Source organism: Lissotriton vulgaris, chromosome 3_1 (assembly GCF_964263255.1).
Source record: "Lissotriton vulgaris chromosome 3_1, aLisVul1.2, whole genome shotgun sequence".
Taxonomy (NCBI): Eukaryota; Metazoa; Chordata; class Amphibia; order Caudata; family Salamandridae; genus Lissotriton; species Lissotriton vulgaris.
In genome coordinates, this window is record NC_141689.1 from 1,754,231,207 (window position 1) to 1,754,246,320 (window position 15,114).

Sequence of the window (15,114 nt, forward strand, 5' to 3'; positions counted from 1 at the left end):
CAATGCCTTGCACCTGCCAATCTTTTGTACCCCAAATTGTTTTCGTTTCAATATTATTTTTCCAATAATCAAAACCAAATGTCATCATTTTGTCATAAAATGCTTCTGAATATATCAATTTAGAATTTGTCAGCATTGTTTTTATTCCTGTTTTATCTAACAGTTTGTAATAAAACGTTTCTGCATCACTGGTGTTAAACCCTGAAAAATATCTGAATTTCTCAAAAAATGCTATAGTACTGCTTTTAGGTGGTGTAGAACAATGTTCCCATTGGTTATACATAAAAACATTTCTAGGCTGTGCAGATTTATGCAAGTAATGATCCCCATAGTGGGTGTAACAGAATAACTGCTCATAACTAGATGAACCTTGTAAATAATCATGATCTGTGAATCTAGCTGACATAACTAAATCAGACATCATGTCATTAATACTGTTAAAGTCCCAATCATCAGAGAATGTACTAGGTGTAACAAAGTCACTTAAGGAAACCTTTAGTTGATGAGGATACTTCAGGATTTCGACCGGACCATAGATCTCATAGTCTGTTTTCTCCCATACTACCCCACCAGGTATTGGAATTGCTGTGACATTTACTGTTGACAGTTCTCTTTTCTTCACGTGGGATGATCTGTGTGGTTTCAGGACTAGGTTGATGTTCTGACTTGCTGTGTCCATTGTAATATATTTTCCTTCAATTAATTTTCCCAAACACAGTACCATGATGAGCCAAAGCAGGAGGAAAAATACACCTAGACCGAACCAGAACTCTAGCCAAGGGGAAATGAGGTAGATTTCCTTCAGTTGATGAAAGAGTTCCGTTGCTTTTTCTTTAAAAGACTTTTTTGTTTCTGGCATCACTTCGGGGTCGTTTAAATCTTCAGAGTAGTTGTCGAAGTTGATGAAATAACCAGAGGCAGTTCTGTCAATTCTTTCAATCTGTCTTTCGGTAGCACTTTCTGATGCCACATCATTGTAGACTGGTGTTGTTTCTTGACGAACTGTTTCAATTTGTGTTTCAAGAGGCACGAGTTCCATGGCATTATTGCATAGTCCTTCATTGTGCACTGCAGGCTGATCGAATGTGATGAGTCTTTCAGTTTGAACCTCTTGGATTGTTGCAAGTTTGGGTATTCTGTTGTTTCTTGGGAGTCCACTGGGCCTACTGTTGATTATAGGCCACATGCTTGTGGTTTTACCAGATCGATAGACACGATTCTGTTCTCCTTTTTACCAGCAAGGGGCGGTAGCACAACTGATCTTGTTCCGGAGACTGCTAAGACAGGTACTGCTTTTCTGTAAGAAGGCCCAAATTCCTTCTTCACCGCGATCTTTTCTCTGACTAGATCCCCAATCTTTGGAATCCAGACAGGCCTTGCTGGGGCTGTTGCGGGTGGTGCCTCGTCAGTGGTATTTGGCTGTTGCTTTAACTTTATGTTGCTTAATGATTTTCTTGTTTCATTCAGTTCCTGTAAAACAGCCAAACGGTCTTTTACTTCAAACTGCTTTGTTTCTTTTTGTACCACTGACATCTGACTATCGAGGTCCTGAACGTTCATTCTAATTCCGAACAATAGTTCGTATGGGCTGAAACCTTTTAGAGAATTTCTTGGCATGTTGTTAAGACTAGTCTGGACACTTATTAAATGTTTGACCCACCCAGCGCCTGAACCTAATACCTTCGCTGTTATAGATTGCTTTATGTCCCGGTTTTTTCTTTCTATCACACTTTTGTATGACTGACAAGAATACCACAACCCAATTCCCATGCTAGCCATGGCCTCCCCATAAGCTCGAGAGCTAAAAGCAGGACCCTGGTCAGAATGGAACGTGGTAATTGCGTATATGCCGATATGGACTCGCTAATCTTTTATAACAGTTCTAGGCGTCAGCCGAGTGCTGGAGGCCTCATTATTTAAGTGTATTTCGTCTTAAACGTTGTACACTGGGACGCGCTTCTCTTCTTTGATTGCGCAGATAGACCGCCTTATGCTGTCTAGAAGGGATCCTGAAACTACACTGGCCTGTTCATTTCTGCGATCTCTGTTGCAGTCTTCACAATTTTGAGCAAAACATTGAATATCTATACTCATTCCTGGCCACCAGTACTCTGATTGTAATTCTTTCAGAGAGGCTTTGATTGTTTGGTGTTTCAGACCCAACCCCATGTGTGCTTCCAGTAGGAGGAAGCCCCTCCTGCTCCTGTTTGGAATTACTCTATCCCCCACTCCAGGGATTCGAGCAAAAGGAACGGAGTTTGCATCAATTGTGTATGCATAATTGAGTGGATAGTTTACGGGTAGTGCTGCACAGTCGCCTTTTACGGTCGTTCTTACTGCCAGCATGGTTTCCCCGTCTATATACTTATCTGTACGATTTTTTGTGGCTACGGAAGCCGAGTTAGTTGCTTCCGCTTTGGCTGTATTAGCCAATGAATTCCCTGCAACGTGAACGCCATCACGTTGAAGACTCTGTGCGTGAATCACGTGAGTCATTTGTAGTTCTTTGTGTAAAAGAGCTACCTCGTTCCAGAGCTTTTTATGCTTATTGTGGCACCTGTGTCATCTTTGTAGTCGTTTTCGATCCAACTCTGCAGTTTGTTGTTGAAAGAATTGACGCAAAAATGAGAATCGCACACGATAAGTGTGGGGAATTCGCGTTCTGCATTTTCGAGCGCCATCTTTAAAGATCTGATTTCAGTTCTTTGAGCCGAACAGTACTTAACTGATTCAGTTTTTGTTATTTTCGGTTTGATTTTACCGCACAGCCAACGACATTTAATGATCGCACATGCTGCATCGTAGGATTTTCTCTCTACGTTGAAATGCTGTACAAAGCTATCTGTGTAGATTATACAGGCGTATTGTGGGAGAGGCAGGATTTCGATTGGCAGAGGATATTCTTCTTCATATTCTAAATCATTCAGTTCTTTGTATTGCGGGGCGAAATAGTATTTCACATCTTCCGCTCCTAGAGAATCTATACACTGTATCCATTTCGGATCCAGTGACACTGTAGGCAGGTTTACTGGGCTGAATAGCGCTTCGAAGGCGGATTCCGCTGTAAGGATATTAATCCGTTTGCCGTGTGCTAGTTCTCTTTCATTTGCTAATGCGATTTGTACTGCGTTCACAGTTCTTTCTGTGTGACTGAATGCTTTTTCTGCTTGTGTGTACAAGTGAGACTTAATTGAAATTGGTACCTTTTCTCCCTCATTAGAGGTTAGGTATGTGAATCCGCATCTTCCTGGGATGACTCGGATTACAAGATCGCGTGTGTTGTCACGTGTATCTAATTTTGTTTTTGCTAACATGTCTGTTTGCAGTGATCTCAAAATTTCTGTGTGTTTTTGAGTCCAATTGATTTGTTTTAAATCAGGTTTAATTAGTTCGTAGAGAGGTTTAACCCTCTCTGCATAATTTAGGATGTAAGTTCTTCCGAAATTCAGAAAACCTAGTATTGATTGTAAATTCTTCAGCGTTTTTGGAGCTTGGAGTACAGCGCACTTCTCTAAGAAGTTGTCCGCTAGGCTTTTCCCTTCACTTGATAATTCGTACCCTAAAAACAGTACTGTCAGATGGGCAATTCGGGACTTTTTAAAGTTGAATTTGTAACCCTCTGCTGCGAACCCAAGTATAATGGTGTTCACTCTTTTCAAGTGAGTATCCAAGTCATCATCTGTGAGATAAATATCATCTACGTAAGATAATGCTTCATCATCATATATTTGTAGTAACTCTGTTACCCTAGCTGAGAATAGTCCTGGGCTGTTCTTGAACCCCTGTGGGAGTCGACAGAATTTTTTCTGCGACCCAAATGCGGAGAAAGCGGTCAAGTATCTGCTTTCTGGTGCAATGTTTTGACAAAAGAAACCATTAGAAATGTCTAATGTCGTTTTATATTTTTTCCTAACTATGTTATTCATTAGGGCTGCACTATGCGAGTTTTGTACTGCAAAAGTTTTGCAACATGTATTAAGATGTCTGTAGTCCAAAACTAGACGATATGAATTGTCTGGCTTGGAGACAGGAAACAAAGGATTGTTCATTTGAGAGGTGCATGTTTCAATCACCCCCTGGTATTCAAGTTGATCTAAGATCTCCCTGACCTGTTTTTTAGCTTCTTGCTTTATGGGATACTGCCGTTGGGCAGTTGGTTCACTTTTTAATTGGATTTTGTGAGGCGGAGAATCCTCATCCCATCCTACATGATTTTTATACAATGCAGGTGCCTGGGCTACTGCCCATTTCCTTGCATATGTGTATTTTTTATGAATCGGTATGTGATTCGAGAAGGCAGGCATAATCACCTCTTCGCCACGAGGGCACTCCCTGACAAACTCCGGGGGCCAATCTTTTTCAGCTAACAGAATATCATAGCCTTTTGAGAGCTTATCCCAAAATAGACCCTTAATTTTCCTAGTCTTATCACCCTCCATACGCAATGTTATTTCGTATATTTTATGGGGCTCGCTAAGTCTGGCGTCGGCAGTTTCAACCTGAATGTATTCATTCGTGTCCACTGTCTCCAGATGACTCATCAAGTTCTTGCGCGCTATACTGATCTCTGCTGCACTGTCCAACATTGTCAATGCCCACTCCCCGTTTTTCAACTGTGTCCTCAGTATTCTCGGCATGGTTGATTACTCTAATACTGGCTACCTTCTTTTTCTGAAATTGAGATTTCTTATTTTGAGCAGGTTCCTTGTCTTTGGACTTGGTGTGCTCTCCTGGGTCTGACCGTCCTCTTCTTTCCGAATTCTGTGGAAGAGATCGAGAGGGACGTGTATCAATACTTTGATATCTATCAGGTCTTTTTATATTATCCCTATTTCTAAGGTTATATCTTTTCTCAGAGGGCTCCCTCTGGGGAGACTGGCGTTCTCGAGTCGGAGTTCTTTCCCTCCGTCGAGGAGACCTTCCTCTGGACTGGAAAACTTTTTCCTTGGGAGTGGATTGTTTATTTCCATCCCAGCTCTTTTTAGGAGTGTTTAAATTATTTTTAATAAATAATTTTTCAGGATTTTCGAGCAGTTGGGGCTTAACTGGTTTTCCACCCAGGCTGTCTCTACCTAATTCTTCATAGCATTTTTCTATGATTTTTGCAAGCTCAACAGGATCTTTTATATCTGTTTCCTTCAACTTCTGGCGAATCGCCACAGATGCTGCTTCTCCCTTTACATTGGCTAATAATATAGCCGTGACCTGCTTGAAGTCTTTCAGTAATTTCATACCTAGATTTAAAGCGGGTTCTGGACCGAATTCATTTTGAATCTGTTTTAGCACTTCTGGTATTACCGCCATAGACGGAACACCGTGTGTTTTTGTGTAAATGGAAGCAAAGACTGTACCCCAAGTGTCGCAGTCCTCCACGTGTGGTGCGATTCCCATAGGAAGGCAGATGGTCAAGATTCTGTGTTTCTCAATAGGGGTAGTATCAGGAAATACTGCCTCTATTTGAGTGATTTTCTGGGCTAACCAGAAAGGAATTTGTTCCCGTTTTACGGGTGTTTTACCAAGACATGACTGTATGTTCTGTGGTGTAATTTTATTTGTGTTCCCCTGATGAGGGGTCAGCTGGTGTGAATTAACAGCTGGCTGGACTGTTGCAGTCCGTATTACATATTGGACTAGTTGCCTATGTATTTTTATTAATGTGTTTAGCTGTGCTAACAGCTCTTCTCTAGACATTCTTGCAATGTCAGGATGTGGTGTGTAGCTGGCTAGAACCGGCCACGTGGCTCCTGGTCTACCTAGTGGACCGAGCCTGGTTATGTGATCATTGTGTTTTAGGGCGCCATTAAACCAGAGCAGGTGCTCTTGAAATTTAAGTGGGATTTCAATCTCCTCGAAAGGAGCGTACTCTCCCGGAGGTTCCTCTATTTTGTAATAGTGAAACTCTTGTGTTATTGCGTTTACCGCTGGAAAGTTTATCCATGAATAGAATACCTCTGTCTGCCGATACTCGTGAGCCTCTATCACGAAAATTACTGTACCACCTTGAGGTGTCAGTCCGTTTTCTATAAGTTTTAAAGTTATAGATCTTCTTAACTGGACCGGGATGATAATAGCATCCGGGTCTGCTTGTAGGAGACTCGAGTCCTCCTCTATTAGTATGGAAGCCAGCCTAGCTGCTTCTTCATTTTCTGACATTCTAAAAATGCAGTTTTTGCAGAGTAGGTCTCCAAGGAGACAAAGATTAGATGCACAATATTTTGGAACACTGTATCCTTCAACGTTGAATAAACCGGAGCTTTACATAGGAATCTCTTCCTACTAAGGTCGGGCGGATTTTAACCTTTCACCCACTCCAGACGTCTATTGGAGTATTTACGGGTGAAAGGGGTGTGAAATATGCACGACTGAGTTACTCTACAAGTCTTACGTTAGTTTATCGCCTTACCAAACGTTGGGCGCCATGTAGTGTAGTTCCTAGTTTCCCACTAGGCCCTGCGCATTGGAATAACATAAACAGTAGTATCGACGTGGAACTGCGGATATTCCAGGCCTCCACTGACTATGCTAAACTTAATTGGGTTGTGTTACCAACTAGCTCAGAGGTCACTGGAAACTTTCTTCTCTGCATAGGAAGTGATCAGCTTCCCTGGCACAGACAAGAAGGGATTCAGTTTTCCAACAACCGTGCAACATGACAACTTTGCTCCTCAGATCAAGAGTCGATCTCTAGGGTCGTGTGAAACAATAGACATAGATTTCACTCAGTCAGTCTGGTGCAGTTTACTTTCACAATATGTAGAGAATAGAGAGACGGGCGTTTATCAATAAAGGTTAACATTTATTGAACAGTCTTTCTTCTCATACAAGAGAAATGTATTGCCACAATTGCAATAACTGTTATTATAAAAAGTACGTACAGTAAGATAAGAATTGCGAAATAGAACTGTAAAAGCATTGATATGGTTTCTTAGCCATACAATGGTTTAAAAGTAATAAAACATTTATACAGTCATATATACATTAGGCTAACATACTCAACTGGTGCTTCTAACTAAGCCTACCCCGGTGTGCCTGACCTAGGCCTAACACGTGAGAAGGGGAGTAAGTAAGTAGCTTAAGTTAAGTTGGTTTTGCCAAGGTTTGTTTCAAGAATTCTCTTCTAAGGGTTTAGTCAACACCATACCTCTGAATAGAATGATGGAGGATTGGTATCTCCTTCAGGGGTCTCTCTCGATATCCCAGTCACCCGCGAGGGTAAACCGGAAGCGCCGGGACTGGATTTCTCTGCACGAGAAAGGCAGCGGCTTCTCTCAGCGCGTCGGGAGGAAGGAGGGGTGACAGCGTCCGCGGGCAGCTGGGCTGGATGTCTTCACAGAGGACGGCTGCACGGCTCCTCAAGCGTACTGAACCACAGTTCGCGCTGTAGCGGCGATAATGGTAATCAGTAGCTTCACCACCACAGGATAGCAGGCTGCAGCGACAGAGTGCTAGTTTTTACCAACACTGGTCATGCAGGCAGCTGGCATCAGCAACAGGCAACGCACATTGCTTAAGGCAACGTTGGTAATATTTATACCTGACAGGTGCCGGGTTTGACGCAAGTTTGCTGGACATAAGACGTCAATTAAAGATGTCACTAGGAAGTGGCAGCTATCAGTTGCTCATTAGAGTTCTATTACTAATCAAAACATAGCAAGCGGGGATTTCCAGGTTTGCTAAGTTTTTATCTTGTTGAAGAACTCGGAGTGTTATCTAGGAATATCAGATAGTGACTGCTGCTCTGTCATTGCACTAATTGGTCGCAAAGGAAGTAGCAGAGAGTCATGCTGGAATGTGGCTCTGTGGCTTTGCTCGTGTGAGGCCAGAGATGACTTTTCAGAAAATCGTACTTGAACGGTTATGCCAATATAGGGAATAAAAAGGGCTTTATAGCCGAATAGGGGCATAAGGTCACAGTATCGATCAGGAACCTAGATAAGCACATGACAGGAAAGGGGGCAGTATAAAGAGATATAGACCTTCTAGGCCTGCTCAGAGGGTCCCACATGGATCTTTAGGCCCCCAAGTTAAAAAAGAAAAATAAATAGGAAATCGCGGGGTACTAGAAATACGTTTTATTCTTAATTAGCCTCCCGGGGGGGCCAAATCTCGGAGGCAATTTTTATCTGTAAAGGGGGCTTGCAAGGCCCCCTGCAGCCCCGGGGACCGCCACCCCCTCTGTTTTTTTTTTAAAAGTATGTTTTCAGCTCCCCCCCGTACACGTCCCGGTGACCGCCACCTTCCTGGGTCAGTAATATGTGAAATAACTTTTCAGCTCCGGGGACCTGGACCCCCCAGGGCTTTTTAATGTTGGGAGGGGGCTGCACGGTCCCCCTCCTGAAGCCCTTGAGGGCCATGGGGACCACTGCCTCCCAGGGCCGGCAGCTGCAGTGTCTCGGGGTGCCTACCCCCGGTACACTGCTGTTTACTATGGTAGGGCGGGAGTGTCACTGTTCCCACTTTACCACAGCAAACTGCTTTCCTATTTGAAAGAGAGATCAAGTTAATCTGCTCTCTCTTTCAAGTAGGAAAGCAGATTGGTTTTCGATAGAGAGAGCTGCTCTCTCTGACAAAGCAATGCCGGCTCTCGAAGGACGCGGGGAGGATTATGGGGGCATTGGGGCGAAAAAAACAGGGCCATATTATCAACCTTGGGCGATAAAATTATCGCCTCTTTATCGGCAGGAAACTGCCGATAAAGTGACGATAATGGGCTTGATAATATGCTCTATGGAATTCCAATCGAAGCTCATGTTAGATGTGAAGGACATCTAACATGAGCTTCGATTGTAATTCCATAGAGCATATTATGATGCCCATTATCGCCACTTTATCAGCAGTTTACTGCCGATAAAGCGGCGATAATTTTATCGTCCAGGCTTGATAATATGCCCCACAGTTCTTTTTGAGAACTAACTTTACTGGTGAAAAAAGAGCTATATTTCTATGATAGTATGTGAAACTTTCAGGTTTTTTTTGTGCACCAGTTGTACCCGCCATTTTAGTAGTTTTCATCCGTTTTTTTTTTATACCTGTTACATTCATTTTACCCTCCGCCTATCTTGTCTGTGATCGATGAGATGTCCTGTGTTTGTCCTTGGCTTCCGATGTTATCAGACTTGGTCACACGTATACCTAAAAAGTAATTTGAAGCATGTAAGCCACAGCCATTACAACAAGTGTCCGTCACCAGAAAGCCATTATTACGCTTATGCCTTTATCATGGGTGGTAAATGTATATGGCTAACGACATAGTCGTGCTCCCATCCTTATCATCGCAGGTTGTTCACCCTCTCAGTGCTTTGAGCACCACTAACTCAGTGACCAAAGAGGCCACGCATATAGTAGTGGGCCCCCTTGTTCGGTAGTTTGGGAACAACTCTAAAGACTAATATGGCGTCGAACAGGTGCACCCCTTTTTTTTTTATACATAGGGTCACATGTGTAGTGACGGATGTGCTGGATAGATGTGGTGTGGGTGTATACCAGCCATTAGAGAGTGTGTGTCGATCTGACAACTAGTCCTGCAACTAAGAAATCTACAATCAAAATCTGGGCTATGTACTGTTGTTGTATTTTTCTGGTAGCGTAAGCACAGTAGGCTGTATTAAAGTATTCAGTCTCGATTAATTTACCACCTCCCCCAGGGGCTTTTAAATGTTGGGAGAGGGGTCAATAATTGTGTTGACTTTTCTTTTTTAGTGTGCAGTGCTATATTGTTTTATAAAATATATAAGTCTTCAAACTATCTTTACTCTTACGACGTACGTGCGATATTTCCGTAATTGATTTTAAAACTAATATACACTTTTTTAAAGTTTTGAAAAACTATATGGCCGGGATGCCCGTCACCCCCTCCCAACACAATCCCCAAGGATGGGAAGTCGGACGCAGTTCTGAACTTTTGGAAGGCGGGAGGGAGTCACCCTCCCGGCCGTATTTATTAAAATATGAAACAACATTTAAAACATTAAATAAAAGTTTCATAATCATGTACAATTTTCATTTATACATTTCGATGAAGACATGTTCTTTGGCTAACCTTAACAAAACTCTAATACAAAGGTTTCCTAGCCGAGTCTAACATCCTGCAAATGCATACATTCTAAATTAAAATTGTACATCCTAGCATTAAGGGCCAACGGCAAGGTCTTAACCGGTGTCAGATCCCTACTACCAAAAACTCTCGCCCTCACGGTGTGAGTGGCGGCCGCGCAGAGGACTGTACCCTCCTTGCCAACTCTAATTTCCCTTGTCTTGTTGGGGGCCCCCCTTTCCGCTCGACGCCATCTTAAAGGTCGTCCGAGCTCCCGTGTGAGGTATCTGTAGGAAGGACAGCGTGGACTCCCCCCCCATCCCCACACTCTCTATCATATCCGCCGTCGCGGATAACCGGGCCCCGGGAAATTCATAGGAGGGGCATATAGCCGCCTCCTCCCCTGGAAGGGGCCTATGGCCGTCTCCCCTTAGGCGACCCATCCTTAGTGGGTGCCGCCTCCCAGTGGGAGGGGCCAATGGCCGCCTCCCCCCGGGCGCTCCCATCCATAGTGGGTGGCGCCCCCCTCTAGGGACCTTGAAATTACTGCTCACCGATCATGACCTTACCGCCCGACCAAAATAAATACGACATTTGTTCACCTACTACGGAAGAAAATTTCAGCATGTCTAACTGTATCAACAATTTTTACTCCTAAAAAGAAAGCAGTATCATACAGACAGAAGTCACATCCTCAATCTAGACATTCATTTACTTCCAAACGGAGGGAAAAAAAAAGGGGCCTATCAGAGCAAAAAACTTTATTGCAAAACCAAACATTGCTATAAGGGGCTGGTGGGTGGGTCAGAATTGCTCCTTGTTCCGTCGAGGGCTCACGAGCAACGAGTGGGTGCAGCCTTCCAACCACAGGAACAAGAGGACGCTTCTTCGGATTCCCGCTCTATTTATTCTTCTTCGGGAGGGCGTGTACCCTCCTCCGGTACGCCTACCGGGCGTGGCCATCGGTGTAGGTGTCTAGGACAACCCCTCCTGGGCGGGAAAAGGCGCTCCCCAGCCACGCCGCTTCGGGCATACCAGCCGAAACACGCCCCCCGCCCAAAATGGTTTCCCGGGAGGATCGGGGCACCCAACCATACGTTCGGGGGGACAGAGTGGTCGCCCCTTTCCATATGGCCGGGATGCCCGTCACCCCCTCCCAACACAATCCCCAAGGATGGGAAGTCGGACGCAGTTCTGAACTTTTGGAAGGCGGGAGGGAGTCACCCTCCCGGCCGTATTTATTAAAATATGAAACAAAATTTAAAACATTAAATAAAAGTTTCATAATCATGTACAATTTTCATTTATACATTTCGATGAAGACATGTTCTTTGGCTAACCTTAACAAAACTCTAATACAAAGGTTTCCTAGCCGAGTCTAACATCCTGCAAATGCATACATTCTAAATTAAAATTGTACATCCTAGCATTAAGGGCCAACGGCAAGGTCTTAACCGGTGTCAGATCCCTACTACCAAAAACTCTCGCCCTCACGGTGTGAGTGGCGGCCGCGCAGAGGACTGTACCCTCCTTGCCAACTCTAATTTCCCTTGTCTTGTTGGGGGCCCCCCTTTCCGCTCGACGCCATCTTAAAGGTCGTCCGAGCTCCCGTGTGAGGTATCTGTAGGAAGGACAGCGTGGACTCCCCCCCCCCATCCCCACACTCTCTATCATACCCGCCGTCGCGGATAACCGGGCCCCGGGAAATTCGTAGGAGGGGCATATAGCCGCCTCCTCCCCTGGAAGGGGCCTATGGCCGTCCCCCCTTAGGCGACCCATCCTTAGTGGGTGCCGCCTCCCAGTGGGAGGGGCCAATGGCCGCCTCCCCCCGGGCGCTCCCATCCATAGTGGGTGGCGCCCCCCTCTAGGGACCTTGAAATTACTGCTCACCGATCATGACCTTACTCCCACAGGCCGGATAGTTGACCGGCTATCCGGCCCCCCAAACTCCTCCTAAAGGTCATGCTTCCTCAAACCCCTTAGCCATGCTATGAAGTCTCCTATGAGTAAAACATTCCCCTCCCGGGACAGGTGAACCTCATCATTTAGATACATGTGATCACCCCGAATACACCCATGAGGGATGCTATGCAACTGCGCAGAGCGAAACAATCTACCAATTTTATTGTTTACCTTCTTCACCGAATGGTTCAGTGCTGACACCGAAAGGCCCCCCCGCCATACTTTCCTGGGAATCATGTGGGACCAGGCAATCGTACACCCCGGGATTCTTTTTGCCAACCAGCTAACAGCAGACAACACTTGCTCAAACAACACTCGTCTACCCAGTGTCACCAAGTCATTGCCCCCCAGGTGTACTATGACTACAGATGGCGGTGACCTCTGCCGCCCTAAGAGACCCTCAACAAAAGATTCAAATTGGTCAATACAGAGCCCGCCCTGGAAGGCCACTCTGTACCCGTATTCCCCAGCTGCGCGAGTTCCGTCACCTGCTTTGAATACGTCCCCGGCCCGCCTCACGTATGAGTGGCCCACGACCCAAACCACTCTCTCCTCAGACGGTGATCCATGACCGCTGGTCCCCTGGTACTGGGTCGACTGCAAATTCAGCCCCGCATGAAATGCTCGCGAAACTGTAAATGAAACAGAAGACAAGAAGCGTGAGTGCATGTCACTTGACTTCACAACATGTGCAATCGCACATACCTTTTGAAGCAGTTCGAGGACCATCGTCCCAACCGTTTCACTTCCTCTGCACTCTGACCCCTGGCTGTAGCCTCAGTAGCAGCCCCTACCCTAAAGGAGTGGGTCCCAATATCGCACGGGTCCATGCCCGACGCAGCGATTGTCAGTGCGAGCACCCTCTGGAACTGAAAACTCGTCAGTGGGGTGCCATCGATGTGCCTCAGCAAACTCCCCCCCATGTATCCGCCCTCAGTGCCAAGTATTCCTCTATACACCTTATCGGGCACGTGGGGGACCCTCGCACGCGCTGGACAACCACACTGCTTCCCATAGCTCCCTGGTCGGTCTTGGACCTAGCTATCGTGACTACCATCGAATCACCCCTAATTCGGATGTGATCCCTGCACAAGCCTCCCTCCACATCTTTCTTATTCCTTGCGACCAGTTCGCTCACCCGCATAGCCCCATGGAATGCTAATGCGAAAGCTGCCCGGAACAGAACTGCTTTGAATTGGGAGGAGCATGCCGTGACTAGTTTCGCCTGAGTAGGGACAATTTTTCTAAGCCAATTGGGCGCCTCATGTCTTGCTTGCGACCCTCGAGGCGCTGCCAGCCGCGAAGTGCCTTTTTCGCCAAAAAGGAACCTGTGGGGTCTTTGATTGCATGCACCTGAATGAGATGGCTGCCCTGTGCCTATTGGCCGATGCCGCTGATCGGCCTTCCCTGTGCATTGCTACCAGGAACCCTAGGAAGGAATCCTCCTGACCCCAGTTCTGATTCCCTGTCGGACCTAAAAATGCACAATAGGAACGAAACGCTCCTTCGTATGCCTTCCTCGTCCTGGGGGCTAAGCTTGCTGCCACGAGGTCTTGTAATCCGGGGCACCGATTAGCCAGAGTGCTTCGGGGAATGGTGCCGCCGCTAGGTCCGCTGTAGGTAGATAACCCCTGAACGCCTGCATATGTGAACGAGAGAGTGCATCAGCCGCATGATTCAGTACACCTGGCACATGTTTCGCCCTGAACAGTACATTCAGTCTCATGCAAAGCAGCACAACTTCCTTCAACAATCTCAAGATCCATTTGCAGCGTGCTGCCTGATTGTTAATGCATTCGACGACAGTCATATTATCCGACCAAAATACCACAGAGCGGTCTCTGAACTCGTCCGGCCATGCCATCAGAGCCACAAAAATAGGGAATAGCTCAAGGAACCCTATGTTACCTGTGAGACCGCTGGTGTGCCACCACGTCGGCCATGTTTGCGCCGACCATCGATTACCAAAGATGACGCCAAATCCCACGCTCCCCGCTGAGTCAGTCCACAAGCCCAGCTCGTCCGAAGACGCTGGCGGCTTGTTCCACACTACTCGACCGTTGAAGTCCGCCAGAAATGCCAACCAAATGCGCATATCCTGGCGAACCTCTGCTGACAGTCTCGTGCGGTGGTGTCCTTCCTTGAGACCGACCATAGCTTGTGCAATAGAGCGTGAAAAGGGGCGGGCCATTGGTATCACTCTCAAGGCAAAGTTAAGCTGACCCACCGTTTGCTGTAACTGGTGCAGGGTCACTTTCTCCTTACTGAGGCAAAGTTCCAGGGAAGCCCTAAATTTTCGACTGGCAAACGGAAACATCCCTCCACAGAATCGAGCTCAATTCCCAGAAACTCGAGTGAAGTAGATGGTCCAATCGTCTTACCTGATGCCAATGGCACTCCAAACTCCCTCATGAGGATGCAAAAGTCTTGTAGCGCCTGCGCACATTTCGAGTCGCCGGCTGCTCCCAAGAACAGAAAGTCATCTAGATAATGCATGACGTGCCTATGCCCTGTAGCCTCTGTAAATGCCCACTCTAAAAAACAGCTGAATTTCTCGAAGTAGGCACAAGAAATGGAGCAACCCATCGGCATACATTTATCCATGTAGTAACTCCCTTGGAATGCAAATCCTAGCAAACGCTGATCCTGTGGGTGTACCGGGAGCAACCGGAATGCTGATTCGATATCTGATTTCGCCATCAGCGCCCCGGGGGCCAGGCGATTTAACATGGTGACGGCATCATCGAATGATGCGTACCGCACCGAACAAACTTCTGGGTCAATAGCATCGTTTACCGAGAAACCCCTTGGAGCAGACAAATTATGGATCAGCCTAAACTCCCCCGGGTCCTTCTTGGGAACCACCCCCAATGGGGAACAGATGAAACCTGCCACTGGCAGGCGCTAAAAAAGGCCCCGCCACTCGGCCTAGGCTCACTTCCTTAGCAAGTTTTCTCTCCACCACACTAGCATTCTGTTGTGCTGATAGCTGGTTTCTACACAAAGGTTCCCCATGAAAATCCCCCACCGGGATGTGGAAGCCATATAAGAATCCCTTCCTCAACACCCCAGCGGAGACATAATCAGGGTATTTGTTCAACCAAGGAGTCATAGCCAGG